The following is an 8,337-nucleotide window of genomic DNA, read 5'->3' on the forward strand; positions in this document are numbered from 1 at the left end:
CATTGTTAGAGGCAAGTTTCTTTGTCAAGTTTTCAATCATTTGAGCTTGCCCTAACACAACATCTTCCAAGGAAGTTTGATTTGCAAAATTTGAATCGTAAGCAAACTCATTTTCCAGATATTGTGGGTGCGACTGATTCCACCCAAGATCTCCTTGTGGATAGAACCCGTTGTTGTTGTTGTACCATGCATCTTCTTGGGTGTTGAGGTGGTCGTTCCCTGAGTGTTTGAAGTTTTTGCACACTTCGCATGGTATATGCGAGTAGAGCGATTGGACGATACCATAGGTTGCACTTTTTTTGTCCTAGCATTTTATTAAGAGATCCAATTTTGTGGCCAGCATATTCGTTTCCTCCACGGTATGCATGCCATCTTTTTAGGTTTGGAGTCTGTCTTCACTCCAACCCTGGTTGGGACCATCTTCTCAATGAGAGTCGTAGCTCCGCTAACTGTGAGTGAGAAAAAGGCTCCTCCGGTAGTAGCATCTATGTGGGCTCTGGATGTGGAAGTTAGCCCGTTGTAGAAATTTTGAAGAATCAACCAGTTTCCCATCCCGTGCTGTGGGCAGATAAGGATGTATTCTTGTAGCCTCTCCCATGCTTCTGGGATGGATTCTGATGCTGTCTACTAGAATTACGAAATTCTTCCATGAAGGGCATTGGTTTTGCCTGTCGGGAAGAACTTCGCAAGGAATGCCATGGAACACTTGTTCCATGTGTTAACAACTTCCTGGTCCTTGTAGAACCACTATTTTGCCCACCCTAGGAGGGAGAATGGGAAGAAGTGGAGCCTGATTATCTCTGGTGTGACATCCTTCATGATGACAGTGTCGCATAGCTCCAGGAAGTGTTGGAGATGTGCATTGGCATCCTCGCTAGGCAATCCATAGAATGGATTTGCCTGCACCATCATGATTAGGCTAGTCTTCAACTCAAAGTTCGTGTCGCCCATGTTGACAGCGGGCCCAACAGGCACGTTGGCAATAGTGGGGACGGAGTACTCGTGCAACATCTTGTAGGCCATGGTTTTTGGAACAGATGGTGAGGGGGTGATGGGTTCGATTGCTGGTGGAGTAGTGGAAGGAGGATCGACACGAGGTCAGGTCTTCTTTAGAAATGACTCCGGATTCTCGGTGAAGGTCATCGGTAAGTCGAAACCGTCTTACACTATCATGTTTTCATCCACAACAGGAGAAAACAAGCAAAGTTATCATGTTATGAGCAATGGCTATTACACATGCATATTATCATGAACATGTCCTAATAGATTCTTTTAAGCAGTGCCTTCCCCGGCAACGGTGCTACAAATGCTTGTTGGCATTTCTTAGCATTACTACTAGGATTTGTGTTCCTAGCAATGGCACCAAAAATGTTGTGACAATATTACTAAACGCATACATAAATATTCCACAACCGTACGGATATATCATTGTAGCATTTCACTCAAAAGTGTGTCACACCCCAAAATTTTTGATTTTGGGTTGTGCATAGAAAACACTAAATAAAATGAATTATTTTAATATTTGGGTAAAATTTACCAAGTTTAGTTTGAGCTAGCGCAAATTTTCAAGGTTTTCTAATTTTAACGGGCGTTTGGATGATGTGATATTTGCTTGTTGTTTCTTTGTGTGTTGAGAGTGAGCAAAGTCTTTAAAATACGTTAGTAGGTTGATTTTCCTTCTCCGACACACGTTTATCTTTTACTACAGTCAAATTCTTTGTTTCTCAGCTCAAGTTTTCATTGGGAGCTTCCTAAAATCTTTTCTTTGTAACGCAAGTCACTCCTTTCAGTTCCTCGTCCGTCAATCAATCTCTATAAACTTCTCGAGAAATTTTCCAGCTTTTTCTGGAACTTGTTCCTACTTGTCTGTGAGCATAATTTAATTTTTAGATGCTCCAAATTATCTTATTATGGGCTCCAAATACTTTATTTGGGTTCCTCATGTTCCATAATGTCTGAAAATTTTCCCCGAATTTTCAGAGCTTTTGGAGTATTTTTCGTGGCTTAAATAATAATTCTAGACTTTTCTAGAATTATTTTATCCACGAAATTAATTAATTCCGAAAATAATAAATCTCTCATTTTTTCCAAAGCTGAAAGCCCATGTGCAATAATCCTAATAAATCCTAAAGGCATATGCATTTATTTACTAATGGGCTTTAATGATTATTTAGGCCCATTAGTAAATATGGAGGGTGCAACATCAATTAGTACCATATTGCTAGTTGATGTAGATGCGGAGAGTTTTTCTACCTATAAATATGTACCAATCCCTTGGGCAAAGCATACCAAAACTACCGTAAGGGGAGCCCCTAGTTTGGGAAATCCCTCGTGTAGTAAATTAGATTTTTCTCCTCTTTCTCTCGTCCTCACCGTTGCTGTCGCCGCCGTGCTGCTCAACCCGACCATCCTCTCCTTCATGCAACAAGTCAAACCCACCCCTACACAATTGCTATTGCCATGGCCGTGTGGTGGCTGTATGGGAGGCCAGAGGATGAAGACGAGGTAATTACGAAATTACCACCGGTTCGTAATATCATCGTCGTATATTCATTTAAGTCTGTTTCGAGTCGTTCCAATTGCGTTAGATTCGTATCGATGTGATCTACATGCTAGTGTTGTCGTTTTTCATGTCAAGTGACTTTTATATATATGCTTAAATATTAATTTGATTAATATGCATGCAACTAGTTTTTATAAATAAAAGCAACATATTTATATACAATGCTCTTTTGCAAATAAGTTTCAACATGACTAGTTGCTAACATAGATATGTTTCTAAAATATAATATGTTTATTCTAAACACACATATCAAATTTGATTAGATGTTCTCACATGACAGTTTGTATTTGCAAGTTAAAGTTGAATTGGCATAAATGATATCAAAATATTTATAATTAAAATATGATTAGGTTCAACTCAGTTTTTAAGTATAAATATGACTTGTTTAATCTAAATTAATGCTACTCACATAGTTTTTCCTAATTAACATAAATGGAGCTTATAGTCTTCTCTTTTCTTTTATAATATAAAACCATGTAGTCGTTTTCTTTACAACCGTTGTTCTGATTAGCGTGCTTTTCGTGTCTGTGTGTTCGTAGAGACATCTAGAACATCTTTAAACCCTTTTTACTTACTGTTTATTATGTTTGGTGTACTGTTCCAATTTAGTTCTATTGTTTGCTTAGTTTATAATTGCATGGATGCTTGTGTGATGCTTTATAATCATGTCCAGTCGGTGAGCTTTGCGTTGGTGATATAAAAGAAGTGGGTGATCTAGAAGAAGTCCTTTGGAGGTTACAATTCAATAGAAGAAGGATCTGAGTTTAAGGCAAGTATATCATGGGATCTTTCTTGTTGTCCTATACACCTTTAATCATTTAATTCATGCTGCTTGTGTCTACCTTGATTACCACTAAGGATTTCCTAGTACTTTGACTTTGTGCCTTAATACCTATGGGGTATTAGATTGGGTAGTATGATGCTAGTGCTCAACTACAACCATGATCTTGTAACTTGACTAATGGTAAGCAACATGGAATCAGGGGCTATAGCATTGGGCTGTTTTTATCGTGCTCTAGATTCCTCTCCCTAAGGACTTATCTATAAGTGATCATCTAGGACTTAAAGTACAACCATGAGGACTACATGGCTTTGGTCTTAGTCTAGTACCTTACTCTTTCTAGTTTGTAGCAGTTTACCGAAAGGGCAAGAGGGGCATACCAGGCTGGGTATGGGCCTCATCCCCAAGGTGTATACTATGTAGCGTGTATAAGTGCCACTTCTAGAGATGACTCCATAACACTTGGGAGATGAAATCCTTAGCGGCTGCTCCTTATTAGAACGACTGGGGAAAAGCTTCATAGTGTACCCTGCCTGCTCACCTTAGAAGTGTTTTGGGAGTTGCAAACCCGGGCATATGGATATCATGACTCATGGTGAAAGTGTACAACCTCTGTAGAGTGTAAAACTGGTATATCAGCCGTGCTCACGGTCATGAGCGGCCTTGGAACCCTTACTGAATAGATGATGAACACTAATGATATAGATGATGAAGATGCTCACTAATGGTTAATTGTTTATGCTATTCATTATTCATGTTTAACTGATCATGTATTTATGGGCTTGTGGATAGACTTGTTGCTACTCAATTGTTAAAATGATGACTCATTAAAAGCTAATCGTAGTTAAACCAATGTCAGCCTTTTGAGCCTCATGAACCCCATATTATATTTGTTGAGTATGATATGTACTTACGCTTGCTTTACTTTTTAAATATTTGGAAAAATCCTGGATGGGTACCAGACTGCTAGAGTTTGGAGGAATTAGGCTTGTGATCAACCAGTCAGCTGTCCCTGTGGAATTGGAGTCTTCACCCGAAGATCGGAGTTATCTTTCCACTGTTTGCTGTCTAAGGTTATATCCTTTATACTAAGTACGTTATATATTGAGCATTGTCTTTCAATAGTACCCTTATTTGTAGCTATATGTGAGATTTGACTTCCTAGGCTCACATATGGTGTGTATCTGGTTTTGTTCTTAAAATCGGGCGCTACAAAGTATTTGGGTATCATTCATTTATATTTTTCCAAAGGAAGGCATGGTGTAAAAGTCTCTAGTAGGAGCATGATCAAGATAACATGACTGTATAATAGACCAAGCCAATCTCAATGATCCATAATAGGGGTAAGTTAGGATAAATATTGGATAGTGTGACACACACTCAAGCCAATCTTAGGGATAAAGATAAAAGGAAGAATAAAGAATAAAAGAATATACCTAAACTAGAGCTGGCTTATCTTATATAGCTATGCTAACCGGATAGTCATTCAAATACATGAGTTTCTAAGGTTAGAGATTCTAAGTTAAGATAGCTTTGGTCATAATAAACTTACTTGGGGCACTGACTTATACTTGGTCTGCCAAGTACCTCTGGCTTCCAGCTCTACACCGAACCCGAACGTGGGGGATTACAAGGGACGGACAGGGCTGTCACCATCTTCCGCCTACCCCTCAACCATGGGGAATGAGGCAAATGAAAGTAACATATAGCTTAGACACCATGTCTATGCTATCAGTTACTACTCTAGTGTTTACCAGGAACATCCGTCTTTTATCAGGAGTTGTTGATGGTAGTTATCATCCATCATAAACCATCAATAAAACTTGAAATCATGCATGAAAATGATCACCAACATAGGCTTTGGGGTTTAAACTGATATTTTTCATGAGTTTTGGTGAATCTGTGTTTTCAGCAGGGTTTATCCAGAAAACCATCAATGGGGACCAAATCGATAAATTTAATCGCACTTATCCACAGCGAAAACTACCCCCGAAGGTTCCAGAAGACTCAAGAGGACACCACACCAAAGCGGAGGTCAATACATCGGTCGGCCCCACCTGCAGGCCGGCCGGCCCCTAGGGCCCACCTGTCAGCCCCCGTTCTTATGTCGGTTCTCCACCGCCTCCTAGATTGCATCTATGCCATTTATTCAAGTCGGATTGATCCAAAGGTCCAGGATTGACGCTCCGGCCTATATATCTTAGCCCTTACCCCCATCCCTCAGACAGATCGGCCATAAGTCAAGGTCAGATCAGAAATTAGGGTTTCCAAAGAGAAGAGAATAGAGCTCCAATTCTTCAAAGTTCTAGTATAGGCTAGCTAGTAAGGTTCAAGTAGAGTTTGGGCTATTGCTCAGGATTATAGATTCACCATCTGGAGGCCGGTATACCATTGTATCCCTCTTTATTTATGACTTTGTGCTACTTCAATATTATGTTGCTATTTATTATGTTCCTAGTTTGCTCTAGTTATATGCTTGATATAGTCATGATTGATGATGAATTTATGCATATGTTCGCAAAGCGCTTAGCTCAATACTCGAGTGAGTTAAGTGGTCTATATTATGTATGCGTGGTGCTTAAATATTGTTTACCTACGAATGCATTCTACACTCTGGGTCATGTGATAGATCGCGGATGTGACACTCCCATTGAGTCCTTTGTAGTCCACTCTCTGATTGTAGAGCAAGAAGAACCCGATTACGAAGGGAGTTAAGCTCTGTTCTTGACCTTCATTAGTAATATTCCCTATGCATAGATACAAAGTTAGTTATGCTATAGATGAGAGTGTATATACGTTGGTGTACAAAAGACTTAGTAAATAACGAATGACCTAGGAATCTTTCGCTCTTAATTAAGCTCCTGCCTAGCCATACTACATTTATGAGTATCTATTTCTATCTCTAGAATACTATAATTACCTTGCACTTATCTTTTATTTGTCATTTGACTTACCCCTGCTATAGCATGAGAGTGATCTCATCATAAGTATACATATTTGTCAATATCTCTGAGCCAACCCCATCGCTCCTCCCTGTGGATAAAATATAAATAACGATACCTGGTATACTCCCATGCGAAATGCTACAATGGTATATTATCTGTGTGCTTGCGGATACTTAATATATATATATATATATATATATATATATATATTCAAGTGTTCTTAATAATTACCAACAACGCATTTCTGGAATCATTGCTAGGGATGACAACTTAGTAAAGAGATGCTAAGAAATGCCAACAAGTATTTCTAGCGTCGTTGCCGAGGAGGGCACATGGCTATAGAGAATTGATCAAATAAATACTTATTGATGAAATTATAACACATCTGCTTTAGCAGGCTTACACTTGTTTGTCTTTGTTCATATCTTATACAGGGTATTGCAGGATTGGTTGTGATTCACCAACAATCTCCATCAATCAAAATCAAACCAATCAAGAGGAAGTTCAACACCAGTTTCTGAAGCTATGGCTGACAAGACTCTGTGTGAATTCTTTGCTCCAAGCACCTAGAATATTCGCACTGGACCAACACTCAAAACCAACAACCTTGAGTTTGAACTCAAGCCAAGCCTCATCGACATGGCGCAAGCTACCCCATTTAGCAGAAGGCACATGAAGATGCTAGTGTTGTAACACCTCTGGTGTTACGAGCTCGCTAAGCACTGAGATTATGGCCTGAGAAATAGATCTATTAATATAGTGAGTTAGTTTAATTAAATGCGATAATGAAAATCCTAACAAGAAAATAGGAAAAGTGGTTTTAATTGTTTGGCACGAAAAGCAATTTCTATAAACAAAAATAAAACACAACTTGTATTTAGTACTTAAATAAAATTGAAGTACAAGTTTAGTAGATGGAAATGTAACATTAACTTTTGAGAAATAGATATTGTTAACTAGTGCTTTGGGAGCTCAAAGATCAAATTTCGTTAAGATGGCAAACGCTTGAATTTATGTTTAAAATACCATTTTTGGTGAATTATATTGAGCGAATTAGTTAAATGGTGCTTATATATTTTGCTCTTATGGGTTAGTATAAGGTATGGACTATGGCATGAAGTATTTGTTGGTTGATGTTTGCAAGGTTTAGATCTATTAAAAATTACGACAAAAGAGTTAATGGTTACTTAGTCCTAATTGAAAACCTTAACGTTTCTAAGTATGAAGGGTGGTAGACAATGTTATTTTGGCATTTAATTTCTAACAAAAATATTTAAATACTAGTTGCATGTTTTGGTATTGTTGATTGCATCAAAGTGAGTGCTTTGTAATGGTATAGGGGTTGGTTTGGTTAGTGCTTGTTTTGGTCACCAGTTAAATGCCGTTAAATAGCTAGAACGTGCTGTTGGCCAGCTAGTTGTTGATCTTGGGCACTGGTGGGTAGTCCCAAGTTGGCACATCTCTATCTTCCTCTCTAGTTCATCTTTGTCTGAGTTTGTTGCTACTACTAGTAGCCGTATATATCTTCTTGAGCCTTGTCGAGATGGTTTAGTCTTAACCGAGCTAGTTTGGTTTTGGTCGGAGCTTTAAAATTCGTGCACGCCATTGATAGCAGCCACTTGGTCGGTGTTCATGGTCACCATGTGCACGCACGTGGCGGGCGCCAAGCTAGGCTGTTGCCGGCCACTGTTTCTCCCTGCGGGCCAATGCGTGTGCTGCTGCCGTGTGCCCACTAACGCCGTGGCGCGCCCCTCGCCTCTCTACGCCCGCGTGCTGTCCTGGTCGCGCCGTGCCGCTGCGCCGTGCGTAGGGCCAGGCCAATGCCTTGGTGGCCACCATCGGATCGACGTGGCGCTCGCTCCACCCCTCGTTCTACCTACCGTGCCTGTCTGTGCCTTGGAGCCCTGCCGCCGTGTCGCAACGGTCGACGACCGCAGGAGCGATGGCGACGTTTCCCTGTCCGCCTTGATCAGCTAGCTGACATCAGCGCACCGCTTGGGTCTGGCTGCTTCAGGTCATGCACGCCACGCCAAGCCTGCCCGTCGCAT

General features: G+C 40.1%; 1 non-coding gene across 1 annotated transcript; it reads left to right on the top strand.

The window, feature by feature from the left end:
• Window positions 1–550: 550 nt before the first annotated feature.
• Window positions 551–657, top strand: LOC136462050 (small nucleolar RNA R71). The gene has a single exon (XR_010760576.1). It is a non-coding gene; the product is annotated as a small nucleolar RNA R71 (small nucleolar RNA).
• Window positions 658–8,337: the final 7,680 nt, after the last annotated feature.

The sequence above is a fragment of the Miscanthus floridulus genome, chromosome 6 (assembly GCF_019320115.1).
Source record: "Miscanthus floridulus cultivar M001 chromosome 6, ASM1932011v1, whole genome shotgun sequence".
In the NCBI taxonomy this organism is placed as follows: Eukaryota; Viridiplantae; Streptophyta; class Magnoliopsida; order Poales; family Poaceae; genus Miscanthus; species Miscanthus floridulus.